The following is a 15,014-nucleotide window of genomic DNA, read 5'->3' on the forward strand; positions in this document are numbered from 1 at the left end:
GGGGAGGAGGGGTGCCAATTACCGAGCTCTCGAGACTGACCTTGCACGGCAGCGGGCTGTTGTTTGCTGCTTTCAGAAGGCTTTTGACAGAGGAGAAAGGAGGTCACGGTGACCTTGGCCGGAAGGGGAGCCGCTGACACAGTGGGCTGACTGATAGGTGTCACCTTGTTACGTCCTCATGTCCCCCAGGAGGCGCAGCCACAATTCCCAGAACAGCACTGTCCCCACGCCGCTCCCTGGGGCCCCTAAAGGGGAGTGGAGCTGGGCCCATCCTTGACTCAGAGGCAGCTCATTCTGCCAGCCCCACGTCCCCGTGTCCCAGAGCAGGCAGACGACGCAGGATTCGCTTCCTCTCTCTCCTTCCTTCTTCTTCCTTTCTCTCTGTCACTCTCCCTTTCCTTGATTCTTGTTTTCTTTTTCTCTTCCTTTCTCTCTTTCTTTTTGTCTCTGTCTCTTTCTTTCTCTTCCACTGTCTCTCTCTATCTCTGTCTCTGTCTCTTCCTCTCTCTCTGTCTCTTTCTCTTCCACTGTCTCTCTCTATCTCTGTCTCTTCCTCTCTGTCTCTTTCTCTTCCTCTGTCTCTCTCTGTCTCTTTCTCTTCCGCTGTCTCTCTCTGTCTCTGTCTCTCTCTCTTCCTCTGTCTCTCTGTCTCTCTCTCTTCCTCTGTCTCTCTGTCTCTCTCTCTTCCTCTGTCTCTGTCTTTCTCTCTCTCTCTTTCGTTTTTGTTGACTCTTCCCCTAAGCACATCCCTAGCCCGTCCCCCTCCCGCCTGGTGGTGCTCTGTGCTGCTACCACCTCTCTCCTGGGGCCCTGCAGCGCCTCCTGCTGTCTGCTGTCTGCAGTCCAGGCCCTGAGGGATCCTTGAGCACTTGGCTCAGGGAGCACCATGTAATGAAGCCGCAGACTTAAAGACTTTGGTGACCCCTCTGCACCCCCATGACCTCTTTATGGCCCACAAGTCCCTGACCACGATGCCCTGACCAAGTGCTCAGCCCTGTTGAGGCCACCTCCCCTCACCCGCTCCAGTCCCTGCCTTCTTGCTCCTCTGGAGCTGATTCCTGCATCAGGGTCTCTGCACTGGGAAAGGGCAGCCTCCATTTAGAGCGTTCTGCCCGGCTTTGCACAGCGGAATCCTGCCCTCTCCCTCCATGCAGCCAGGACCTTCCCGCACCCACCACGATCCGGACCCATTTAGGGTGTCCACTAGCCTATAGAGGTGACTTCCTCGGGATAAGGCAAGGATTCTCTAACTTCAGCTGAGTAGCTGGGTGGCACAAATGGTTAAGCACTCGTCAACTACCTGCTGAACGGTGGGCGGTTCAAACCCACCGCAGGCGGCTCGGGAGGTGGGCCTGGCTGTCTGCTTCCGAAAGGTCACAGCCTTGAAACCTCTGTGGAGCAGTTCCAGTCCGCACACATGGGGTCGCTATGAGTTAGAGCGGACATGATGGCAGCTAACAGCGACCAGTCAAGCAGCAGGACCCCCGCACGCTCCTCAGACACCTGAGGCATGGCCCCTGCTCCTGTAGACTCAAGGTCAGCCGGCAACACTGAGAGTTTGAGCAACTCCACTCTCGGCATGTCCCTAGGGGACTGAATTGCTCCTGCGCGTTCATTTTCTGCTGAGGTATTAACTCTCTCTTCCAAACACTTCCCTCTTTTACACCTCGTAGCGATTCATTTTTGGTATCTTTCCAGCGAAGGGGCTACCACGGATTGGGCAAAGGAATGCCTGATTTGATGAGGAGAAGGTGGCTGGGTTATCACCTGTCCAGGTGGGGTGTCACCTGTCCAGGTGGGGTGTGACAGTGGGATTCTTAGAACAGCCGTGGGGACTAGAGGCTGCTGGGCCCAAGGTGTGAAGGCAGAGAAATGCCTTGAAGAAAGACAGCGGGGGATGCAGACGGGTTCATCTGGTCTGCTCAACAGGCAACCAGCCCACAAGCCAAACTTCGGAGAGCTGATCAGTCCCAGGGACTAGGAATGGCTAGCCAGCTGCATGTGGAAGAGGCCCAGCAGATGACGTGGTGGGGATGTGGTGTTGGGGAGTGGAGGGTGACGTAGGGCTGCAAAATAAGCCAGTCAGTGCAGGTCTCCTTCTCTATCCCCAACAGCTACATAAAGGAGGCAAAGGCCCTGGGGAGGTCCCGGCAGCAGCTTGAGCCCTGCTTAGCAGCCTCAGAGCTGCAAGCTTCGGCAGACAGTGGGAGTACAAACCACCCTGGCGCTTGGTGCCGCTGTGCCGCCTCGAAAGAGCTTTCCCAGGCATTACCTTTCTATTGGCTTGCTGCAAGCCCATTTCACAGATGAGAAAACAGAGGCTTGGCGAGGGGAAATGGCTTCCCCAGGGTCCTGCAGTCCATCTGAAGCAGAAGAGGGAAGGGAAATGAGCTCGGGTCGCCCACAGCCCAGTGGTCCTCTCATGGGGAGACATGATAACTCCACAGCCAAACGTCAGAGCTGTTAGGATTTTTCTCTCTTTCATTTATAAATCATTGCTGGGGGAGGTGCAATCTCCACAAAAACTCTTAAGAGATAATGGTCTTCTCCCACCATACACAAAAAACAACTCCAAATGGATCGAGGACCTAAATGTTGTTGTTGGGTGCCCTCAAGTCAATTCCCACTCATGCCGACCCCATGTGACAGAGTAGAACTGCTCCATAGTGTTTCCTAGGCTGTGATAGTTACAGGAGCAGATCTCCAGGTCTTTCCTTGCTTGGAGCCATTGGGTGGGTTCGAACTGCCAACCATTTAGTGAGTATCCGAGCTCTTAACAGCTGCACCACCATAAAATTCTTAGAAGAAAATGTACAGGCGAAGCTGTGGGACCTAGTTTTTAATGGTAGGCTATCAGATCTGACAACCAAAGCCAGGGCAGCAGAAGGCAGCATAGATAACTGGCGCCTCATAACAATTAAATGCTTTGCTCATCAAAGGACTCTGCCAACAAAGTGAAGAGACAGCCTACAGATGGGGAGAAAATGTTCGGGAACCACAGATCCGATAAGGGTTTAATGTCAAAAATATATGTAAAGCATCTACAACTTAACAACAAAAAGACAAACCACCCAAATCAAGTATGGGCAGAGGACCTGAACAGACATTTCACAAAAGAAGATATTCAGATGGCCAACAAGAGCACGAAAAGATGCTCAATGTCATTCGCCATTCCAAAAACCAAATCCATTGCAGTTGAGTCCATTCCGACTGATGGTGACCCCGTGAGCTACATGTGAACAGAGTAGAATTGCTCGCTAGGCTATACTCTTTAGAAGAGGAAGATCACCAGGCTTTCTTCTGCAGTGCTGCTGGATGGGTTTGAACTGCTAATCTTTAGGTGAGTAGTCAAGTGCAAACCATTTGTGCCAACCACTGACCTGTCATTAGCCATTAACCCAAAAAAACTGTTGCCGTCAAGTTGGTTAGGACTCATAGCCACCGTACAGGACAGAGTAGAACTGCGCCGTAGGGTTTCTGAGGCTGTAAAACTTCATGAAGGCAGACTACCACATCTTTCTCCCGCAGAACAGTTGGTGAGTTAGAACCGCTTACCTTTCAGTTAGCAGCCGAGCGCTTAACCATTGCACCACCAGGGATCCTTCATTAGCCATTAGGGTGATCTGCAAATGAAAGCGACATTGAGGTATCACCTCACCCCATTAGCATGATGATAATCAAAAAAAGAAAACAACAGCTGTTGGTGAGATTTCAGAGAAACTGGAAAGCTCATCCATTGCTGGTGGGAATACAAAATGGTATGGCCACTGTGGATAATGGTTGGTTGCTTCCTCAAAAATTGAACATAGAACCACCATATGACCCAGCACTCCCAACCCTAGGCATATGCCCAGAAGTGAAAGCAAGAACATAAACAGAAACCTGTGCACCAATGTTCGTTGAAGCACTTTTCACAATAACCAATACGTGGAAACAACCGAAAAGTCCATCAGCAGACGCATGATAAACAAAATGTGGTACATAGTACAATGGAATATCACTCAGCCAGAAAGAGAAATGAAGTCTCAATGCATGAAACTTGAAAACATCCTGCTGAGTGAAATAACTCGGTCATAAAAGGACAAATATCATATAACCTTACTTACGTGAAATACACGAATATGTGGAAACCAAAGATTATCAGTGGTTACTAGGGGTGGGAGGGAGAGGAAAAGGGGAGCTTTTGCTTAGAGGGCACTGAGTTTATGTTAATGGATCTTATGTTAATGGTGGTGGAATGATTTGGAAAAAGGACAGCAAGAATGGTTGCACAACTTGAAAAATGTAATTAGTGTCACTGAATTGTACACACAGAAACTGTTGAGATGGCGTATGTTCTGCTGCACATGTTTTCAACACAGACACACACACCAATAAAAGAGAGAGAATGGTCTTGAGTGACCACCATGACCTTCCAGTTCATTGCACTTGAATATCAGTAGTCAGAGGGACGACGTGAGTGGGCGGGACAGGTAACACAGGTGAAGAGGGCTGGAGCCTCTGGGCTGCAGAGCCCACTCACTGGGTCTGAGGTTCCTGAGAAGCTCGGTGTTCAGGAAGTTTCTGCTTTCCCCTGAGCCAAAGAAAAGAAGAGCCAGCCCTCCCCTAAGCCTATTCACTGGCCATGAGCGGAGTACCTTAAACAGTTTGCCTCATGTTATATTCCCATCTGCTCTCTGAGGTACGGCCCGTAACATCCCCATTCACACAGGTGGAAGCCGAAACTCATAAAAGAAGCAGCAGCTCTGCCCATGGTAGGTCAACCAGTAGTCAGGTGCCTTCAAGTCAGTTCTGACTCATGGTGACCCAGTGTGTGTCAGAGTAGAACTGTGTTTTTAGTGGCTGATTTCTAGGAAGTAGATCACCAGGCCTTTCTTCCAAGGCACCTCTGGATGGAATCACCATCAACCTGTTGGTTAGCAGCCGAGTGGGTTCACCATCCAGGATCTCTGTGGTAGAACAAAGATGACTGCATATTTTCTGCTACTTGTCTCTGTGAGGGGTGCAGTTGGATTTCTGTCCCCTCAAATCTGAGCTGGCCTCCGTGATTTGCTTGGCCAATGGAATGGTACAGAGCCGACTTCTGAGTTTTTCCTGGCTAGATCATAAGATGCCTTGCAGCTTCCCTAGGGGCATCTTGGACATGCTCTCTGGTTATGCTCTCGTTTGCCATGTAAGAAGTGTCACCACTCTGGGGCCACTGTGCTGAAGAGGCCATGGGTAGGTCTCCTTCCAGCCATCCTCGTCAAGGCACCAGACTGGTGAGTAAAGGTCTCCTGACCCTTCCAGACCAGCCCGTCTGCCAGCTGAACACCATTAACTGGCCTCCATTGACACTGCTTGCAACAGAAGAATCATCCGGCTGAGCCCTGTCCGAGCTCCTGACCCACAGCATTGTGAGAGACAAAGTGGTGACTGTTTGAAGCTTCTATGATTTGCGACTATTTGTTACACAGCAACAGAATGGATGACCATTACACGGCCAACTGAAGAGGCAGAATCGACTCAGATGCACACTGTGTGTCTCCAAAGTCTGCTCACTTAACCACTTGTGGCTAGAATGCAGGAGGGAAGCTCACTCTCGCGTCCATGCACCTCTGATGCTCTGAGCTTGCTAAGGCACCAGACAGCTGTTGGGTGTGGTCATGAGAGGAGGGTTTCTGAGGCCAGGATTCAGCGCCATACCTCGCTAATTCAGCCCCAACCCGGAGCTCAGGCCTGGAAACCCCAGCCACGTCCCTAATGGGGGTGTCTGCAGTTGAGAAGCTGGGAGGAAGCTATGGTTCCCGAGGGGCCAGTTCAGAGTGCAAACCCTTTCCACGCCTCCCACGCAAGCGGAACGCATAGTCTGCCCAGACTCTCGTTTGCAGGAGAGCAACAGACAGAAACAGTCTCAGCTCACTATCCCCCAGCCTCAGAAGGATGCAGTGGTGGGGGGTCGGCTCATGTTCTCCCCCACCTCAGAAGGACGCAGGGGGCGAGGGGAGGAGAGGACCAAAAGAGGGGTGAAACAATGTGTTTTGAGAGACTGAACACAGGCTCCACATCCTTCCTGCTGTTTTCTTAGACCAAGCTGCCCTGGGTGAGACTGGAGGGTCCCAGGAGGGAGGTTTGGGGGCATGAGCTAAGTCTGGCGAGATCAAGCGAAGGAGTCCAGAGAAAGTTTGTTGCTTGTTGTTGCTTCCAACATTGACATGGAGCCCTAAGAGGAAAACATGTTGGAGAAACGGATGTTCATTCACTCTAAGACTGCATACATGGGGCGCAAGCTGGGTGAGTGTCCATGCTAGGCCGCCTGGTCCCTGACACTGGGGGCCAGACACACTGATGCTGGCCCGGGGGCCTCTGCCAAATGGCAGCTGCACTGAGGGGATGCCTGTGGGAAGCCTGCTCCCTGCCACCCTAATTGCACATGGAGAACCCACACAGCGAGGGGGAGATGAGCGGGAATATGCAGCCCTGGAGGCTGCTCATCCTGTGAGCTGAGGCAGAGGCGCTGAGGGGGCCCAGCTCTGCAAGATCACCCGGCAGAGACATTTGGGACGGGCAGATTGCAAAGTCCAGGCCAGGCTAGCTTGGTGACCCCCGGTGCGGGGCCCGCTCACATCCCTAAGGTCTGCTGAGCAAGAAGAGTTAGATGGGGCATGCTATCCACGTCACACTTGCTGGTTCCAGTCAGGAGGGGGGTTGCAGATTGGTGGGCAAGCAGGACCTCTACATCAGAGCGGAAGCTTTGGTGTCCCGAAATGTGTCATCTAGAACCTTCTTGGACTCCAGCCACGGTGGTGGTGGCCTCTTCCCACACAAGCTGGCAGCTGCCTCTCCAGCCCTGCAGTCAGGGTTCTCTTCTATCCTTCTGTCCCTGGGAGCGTTCAGCCTGTGCACAGACCTTGCCCTGGACTGCGTGTGTGGTGGACGAGGGAGAAGGACCATTCCCTGGGGCCCCTGCATCCAGGGATGGGTGGAATAGGTAGGATGCTCCAGGCTCCCAGTCGTTGTAATGGACCATTCTAAGTGTGCCCCACAGGGTGCTGAGAGGGTCCCCATGAGCACCAAGCCCCATAGGGCCCCCTTCCTGGGCTTTCCTGCCTCCCCTGTCTCTGTCCCCGCCCCAGGATGGTCTTTACAGTATGCCGTCACACCCAAACTGAGGTCTCAGGGAGTCCAACTACAACCAGCGGGACCCCGAGACACGATCCCTTGGACTTCCCTATGGGATTGCCTCCCCTGGAGCAGCCCCAGCCAGGAGAACCCCACACCGGGTCCTGAGCAATCTGGGAGCTACGGGCAGTGTAGGAACCCAGAGCTGGCCACCTGGAAGTCACCAAAACGTGGTGTTTGGGCGGAAAGTTTTAACCACAATGATGTAAACTCAAAACGAAGTCCTGATTTTCAAACAATACTACTGAATTTCAGCTTCTTACCTTCTAGCATCATCTGATAGGAGAAAACTGTTCAAAGAGAGAAGCAGCACCTCCCTCCCTCCAGGGGTTTCCACTGTAATAAAAATCCGAGCACTTTGTGAGTGGCAGCTGTTTTCCTGAGATCCAGGACTAAGTCAGTACATGGCCGTCCATGGTAGAAAATTCAGTGGCAGAAATGCCACAGCCAGTGGCATGTATTTGCATAGACTTTTACATAATTGTGTATATTCATTTACATAGATTTTCCTGTAGTGTGCAAAATGCCATTGACTCTGGGTATGTAAAATAAAGTGAAATTAGCAGTTCAGCTTAAGTCAAGTGTATTCACGCATATTATTCAAGGCCACTGGGAGAAAGGACAGTGGTGGGCAGCTGGGCAAAGGGCTCGGGTGTCTGCCCCCGCTCTCTGAGTCTGAGGGTGGGGGCTAGGAGAGCTGAGATGAAAGACACATCTGCAGGCTGGGGGGCTGTTTGGCTGCTTCCAAATCAGGAAAAGGGGCGGGCAAGACTGGGAGGAACAGGCAACACACAAATGCAAAAAATGGTGCATTTCTGCCATAAACCAGGTCGCATTGCATCCCCAACAACCTGAGAGATTTTTACAAAGGGTAGCACTCGAAAGGAGCCAAAAACTACAACTCATTTAGAATCAGACTCTCTTGGTCGTAAGACAGACTGGACAATTTTAAGGAGGGTTAGAAATTCCGATTCTTGGTCTTTGGGCTCCAAGTTGTGTTATCAGGATTTTTTTTTTCCCAGTAAGAAGAATACGAATCCCAACTCACACTGGCTTAAGTTATAAAAGAACAAAGGAATGTATTCCTTCAGGTAACCCAAAAGCCAAAATATATACTAGCTTCAGGTATGGCTGGATCCAGGTGCTCGATAGATTTCTCTTGATCTCTAGAATCTGCCGTTCTGTGTGTTCTAGCATATTAGCTTCGTTCTGAATTAGACTTTCTCTTTTTGGTAGTATGGTGGCCACCAGTACCTCCAAGTTTATATCTTGCCTTCTCATCAAACCAGAAGCAAGTGAGCTGAACTTATTCAGTCATCTCAGCCAAAGTCTTAGAAGTGAGCCTTATTGAACTAACTTGGGTCACTGCAGCCTGCTCCAAACAAAGCATCAAACCAGAATGATTCAATGTGATCGATCCAGACCTGGGTCACATGACCACAGCCGTAGGCCAGGGTGGAATCAATCAACTCAAACTTCACCAATGAGAGAATGGATTCCCCCACTGGAATCAAGGACCTGATACTCGAAGTGGAGGGACTGGTTCTGGGAAGACAGAAACCACAGACATCCATGAAGGAGTCATACTGCATCTTTCTCTCAGGCTTGGGGTCCTTCCCTAACAGTCTAGGCATCTCCTTACCTTCAGGGACCCTGGTGGCGCAATGGTTAAGGGCTCAGCTACTAACCAAAATGTTGGTGGTTCAAACCCACCCAGTGGCTCCGTGGGAGAAAGTCCTGGCGATCTGCTTTTGTAAAGATTGTTGCTGTGTGCCACTGAGTCGATTCTGAATCATAGTGACCCTATAGGACAGAGTAGAACTGTCCCATAGAGTTTCCTCGTCTGTAACTTTACGGGAGCAGACCCTATGGGCCAGTTTTCCTTGGTCCTATCGTGTCCCTGTGAGTCCGGATCAACGGCACACAACAACCACCACAAGAACCCCTCACCCTGAGCACACGGCATCTGTGAGCGGGCGTGGGAACACAGCTGCGGGGTAAGTCCGGGCAAGCTCAGTCGTCTTCCAAAGCTACATATATTGCTAATGTGCGTGGATGTCCATTTTGCTTTCTTCTAGACGCAACCTTGAGAGAAAAAGAAAAGGTTTGCTGCAGGTATGCAGCAGTCCTCTGGCCAGAGCTGCCATAATTATTCAGACTTTGGCACCAAGGACCCTGGGGTGGGCAATTCCAGACCCCCTTGGAGAGCGGACGAGGGGTGCACCCCTCCTCCTTGTGCTTGGCCTCCCGGCTCTGCTGCCGCAGGCCCCTCTTCCGGGGTCCCCGGCCTCCGTCTCCCCACCCGGATGCAGAGTGAAGTCCTTTCTGCTCAGGTGGCTGAACAGGGACCCGCAGGAGCCGGCTCCCATCCTGGTGATGCCTCTAAATCCACATGAAAACGACGGTGGTGACAGTTCACCTTCACAGGGCACAGCGCGCCCAGTCAGGGTTTTGAGCAGTAAAACTGAAACTAAACGGAATTTCAGGAGTGATGGCGGTGGGGAGTGGGGCGGCAGGGCTGCCTCTCCGGCGTAAAGGCATATGCATTCTGGAAAATATCGCCGGGCTCTGAGGCATCTGGCACCGCTCCAGGTGGCGCCGACACCACCGCAGTGTTTACCCCCATGCTTCAGTACACTTCCAATCTATTTACGGGCATGCATGAAAAACTGCCTTGAATGCCTGACTTGCTGGTTCTGCTATAATGAAATTAATAATCCGGGGTGGAGGAGGTATAGTCCCAACACGCCACTGAAGCCAGCTAAGCTTGGAGAGGAGAGATGGATTTTCCGGGAGGGGCCAGCTAAGCTTGGAGAGGAGAGATGGATTTTCCGGGAGGGAGGCTTCTGACAGACCTCGATGCAACGCCAGTTGACCTGACACCCTGGGGGGTTATCCAAATAAGAATAAAAAGCATCTGTCCTGCTCAGGCGTTTAGCGAGTAAATAAATCCGGGAGGAGAGGGGACGATGGTGCCCCGGAATCCCATCATGGGTCAGTGTTCGTGAGGTCCTGGGGCCCACGCATCTCTCCAAAGACACCTCTCACAAGCAAGGGGGTCCCTTCATTTACAGATGGGAAAACTGGGGTGCAGTATCATTAGGCAACCCCCAGTTTATCAGAGTTGATAACAGAACAGGTCTGTTATGGATTGAATGGAATCCCCTAAAATATGTGTTGGAATCCTAACCTCTATACCTGTGGAAAGGAGCCCTGGTGGCGCAGTGGTTAAGTGCTTGGCCACTAACTGAAAGGTCGGTGGTTCAAACCCACCAGCTGCTCCACAGGAGGCAGATGTAGCAGTCGGCTTCCATAAAGATTTACAGCCTTGGAAACCCTCTGGGGCAGTTCTACTGTGTCCTATAGGGTCGCCATGAGCCAGAATCACCACGACAGCACCTAACAATGTTCATTACTGAAAACCCGCTTCCCGGGCAGCGTAATAACCAGGCGCCATCAAGAGGCATCCAACTCATACAGTCCCCATGTGTCAGAGTAGAGCTGTGCTCCGTAGGGTTTCAGCGGCTGATTTTTTGGAAGTAGATCACCAGGCCTTTCTTTCAAGGCACGTCTGGGTGGACTCCAACCTCCAACCTTTCGGTTAGCAGCCAAGCAGGTCCACCATTTGCACCCCCCAAGGCTTCCCCGTCAGTGGGATAGTGGCTACTTGTTCACGGGCTGAGGAGGGTGTATCACTGTTTGTATAATACCTAGCAGCACAGGGATTTCCCTGTGCACTTGGTAAATAATCTTCCCGGCACTTGAAGCCGTGGCTAATCTTACCACTGTTATTGCTGACTTCAGATGAGGCCAAGCAGGCTCAGGGAGACTAAGAGAAATGGACAGATCTCTCGCAGTGAGCTCGGGGCCACCTGTCTCCAGTTCTCCCTGTGCTCTCCGCTCGCTGTGCACCAACGATCGGCAGAAAACCCTCTACAGGGAGTGGATTGGTGGTTGCTAAGGTGATGTCTGTTTACCTGAAGCACACACATGCACACACATATACATGCTCACACACACACACATACATGCACACACACACATGCTCTCACACATACACACGCTCACACACAAACGCTCACACACACTCACACACACACACGCTCACACGCACTCACACACACACGCTCACACACACTCACACACACATACATGCTCACAAATACACACGCTCACACACACGTACACATGCTCACACACACATACACACGCTCACACACACTCACACACACATACATGCACACACACATGCTCACACACACATACACACAGGCTCACACACATAAACTCACACTCACACACTTATACATGCTCACACACATACACACACGCTCACACACACACATACGCATACGCTCACACACACGCACACGTACACTCACACACACGTACACACAGGCTCACACACACACAGTGTGGTGCTCTCTAAGGCATCTACCCCCCATTCATCAAAATACGAAACCTGACTAACTCACCCCAAACTCACGTCCAATCATGTAAACCCTCACCGTGATTGACAAGGGTGGAAAGTGACTAATGAGTCTCCAGACCTCCGGCTACCCCACCGCTCTGGGCGAACACAAATTAGGAAAAGCAGATGCCACATGGGGTGAGGCCAGCCCCCTGAGCACTTCCCGTGTGGGAAGGCATGTGGGAAGGCTTCGCGTTTATTTTTCAGAGGCCAGGAAGCTTTATAATTATTGGAATAAAGAAGTGGTTCGAAAGTGATGTGAAGCAGCTGGCAGCCTAATGATTCTGCTGTCAAACAAGAAGCCGTAGCTGGCAGGGTCTTTGTTTTGGCAGCTCCCGGATGCTGATCTCGTCAGGACCTCTTAATGCAGAGTGTTTAATTGGGAGAGAGGTGCATTTTAAGGAGCATCGCAAAGCCCCGGACAGGACGGCGCTGGGCTGTCTTTGCAGCGCTGTGGCCTGTTTTCCTGCGGACAATCTTGTGCTCCCTGCCCCCAGCTGGGACAGTGCAATCAAGGCTAGCCAAGGCTGGCAGGGATTGGCCTGGGTTTGACATGGGTTTCACCTGAATTGGCCTGGGTTCAGCCTGGGCTGGCCTGGGCTGGTCTAGGTTTTTGCTGAGTTGGTCTGGATTTGACCTGGGTTGGCCTGGGTTGGTCTGGATGGCCTGGGCTGGCCTGGGTTGGTCTAGATTTGCTCTGAGTTGGTCTAGATTTGACCTGGGTTGACCTAGGTTCGTCTGGATGGCCTGGGCTGGCCTGGCCTACCTGCTCCGGGCCCAGCCTTCCTTTGAGGAGCCTCCTGGAGGTCCAGCATTTCTCTTTCATGGCAGAGGAGACCATGGAGCTGGGTCCCCACCTCCTTTTCTGGACACATCTGGAAAAACTTTCTGGGGTGGATGTGGGGATGCCAGGTGCCACAGCTGCGACATTGGGAGTATGTGAATCTAAATATCTCACAGACCCACAGTGAATGCAAGATGAAGAGCCAGGACCAGGACCAGGAGACTCAAGATGCAAGGTGACCTCATGGTCAGATTGTGCAATGCAGGGCCCACCTCCAGGAAGGTGACCCTGTACCCTGCCCTCCTCCTGGCCTGCTGACAGCTGCCCCAACGTGTGCTCAAAGAGTGGACCTTCACTGCCGCGGTGAGTGGGACCACAGCCCCTCATCCACATTTCAACATCTTACAGATGCACAGTGGCCCCTGAGGAGGTGAGGAGGGGGGCCTTAGGGTGCAGGAAAGGAGCAGGCTGTGATCTGCGCACAGACTACACTTACTCAGTAATGAACTCTGTGCCACAGTGGATCTCAGCTCAGAGGGATGACTTGCTATCCAGACTCATGCACTCCTCCCCCTGGCAGCAGACTGGGCTCACGGGTCCCAGCTCATGCGGATGCAACATTGAGGACCTCAACAAAACGGCTGACTACCGAGGCAAGACAGACCCATTCTGGAGATTTCAGGGGGCTCAGGCATGGATTTGAATCCCTGCTCCTCCAACTACTTGTGTTACTGTGGATAAATGACTTAACCTCTCTGAGCTCAGCCTCCCACTCTGTGAAGAAATGATGATGCCTTCCTTGCAGGCAGATGGTGAGGAATGAATAATCTGACATTGGACAATGACCAGAGATATTTGTAGTTGTCATAACTGGGGAGCAGATGCCACTGGCATCCAGTGGGTAGAGAGCAGGGATGCTGAAAACATACTACCATGCACAGAATAGCCCCACAACAAAGGCCATCAGACGAGAAGTCCGTCAGGTGAGGAGGCCATGAGGTGAGGAGGCCATCAAGTGAGGAGGCCCATGAGGTGAGGAGCCCCATGAGGTGAGGAGGCCCATGAGGTGAGGAGCCCCATGAGGTGAGGAGGCCATGAGGTGAGGAGGCTCATGAGGTGAGGAGGCCACCGAGTGAGGAGGTCATGAGGTGAGGAGGCCCATGAGGTGAGGAAGCCATGAGGTGAGGAGGCCATCAGGTGAGGAGGCCCATGAGGTGAGGAGGCCCTTGAGGTGAGGAGGCCATGAGGTGAGGAGGCCCATCAGGTGAGGAGGCCGTGCAGTGGGGAGGCCCATCAGGTGAGGAGGCCATGAGGTGAGGAAGCCCATGAGATGAGGAGGCCATGAGGTGAGAAGGCCCATCAGGTGAGGAGGCCGTGCAGTGAGGAGGCCATCAGGTGAGGAGACCCATCAGACGAGGAAGTCAGAAGGGTCCAACCCCTTCCTGGCCTCAGCTGATTGGTCCAGTCATGGACATCTGACCCAAGGGAAGCTCTCCATTGGCTAGGAGCAGCCAATTATATTATCTTGAGGGAGTTTGGATCTGAGGCCCCGGCTGGGAGTCAGTGGGCTCATGGCTTGGGGGCTGCAAGCCTTGTGGACAGGGACAGTCCTCCCCATCCTCCTTGGTCATGTAGGGAAAGGGGTGAGACATGAGCTCGAGAGAGGTCATTTATTTGAAACAGCAAACACTTGCCTTGAAGAAAAGAAGTGAGGGTGTCATTGCGTCAAATGCTGAGGAGAAGGGAGGGGTCTGGCACCTCACTGGGAGGGTGGGAGCCGTCAGCAAGACACCCAGAGCTGACCCAGCATCTTGTACTACGACACTGACTCAGAGCTGTTGAGGAGGACGAAGGAGCCTCTCTGTCCCCAAGCAGAGGCCTCCCTGCCCCTCCCAAACAGATGAACTTCTGTGTCCACAGTCCTCGGCTAACATTCCGGCATCCACCAAGTGCCCAGCAAGGCGCATCCTCAATGGAAATGCAGCTGTCACTAGGGACAAGACCTCCTCAGTGATGCAACACCAGCGCTTGTCTGCAAGCTTAGGAGGCAGAGTGCTCAACTCCATTGCTCCTTCTTAAACCACTATCGGAATTTCCTACACACACATGCCAAGGAAATTGGGATAATCTCATGACATGTTTCACATGTAATATTATATATGTAATATGTAATATATAGTTCAAGAGTGCTGGTGGAGCTGTGATTAAATGCTCGGCTGCTAACCAAAAGGTTGGCAGCTCGAACCCAGCAGCTGCTCCGTGGGAGAAAGATGTAGCAGTCTGCTTCCATAAAGATTACAGCCCAGGAAATCTCTATGTGGCAGTTCTGCTCTGTCCTACAGGGTCTCTATAAGTCGGAATCAACTCGATGGCAACATTTTTTTTTTAAAACAACTATGTGTACGTATATGTATGTATATGGTAAGGGGATGGGTATATGTAAATGTATATGTACATAAGTACACATGTATATATGTACATATATACATATACCCCTATATGTATATGTTATGTATATGTGTATACACAGACATACATATATACATACATATACATATATGTTTATATTTATTTTATATATGTGTATATATATATATA

The sequence above is a fragment of the Trichechus manatus genome, unplaced genomic scaffold (genome assembly GCF_000243295.1).
Source record: "Trichechus manatus latirostris isolate Lorelei unplaced genomic scaffold, TriManLat1.0 scaffold00008, whole genome shotgun sequence".
Lineage (NCBI taxonomy): Eukaryota > Metazoa > Chordata > Mammalia > Sirenia > Trichechidae > Trichechus > Trichechus manatus.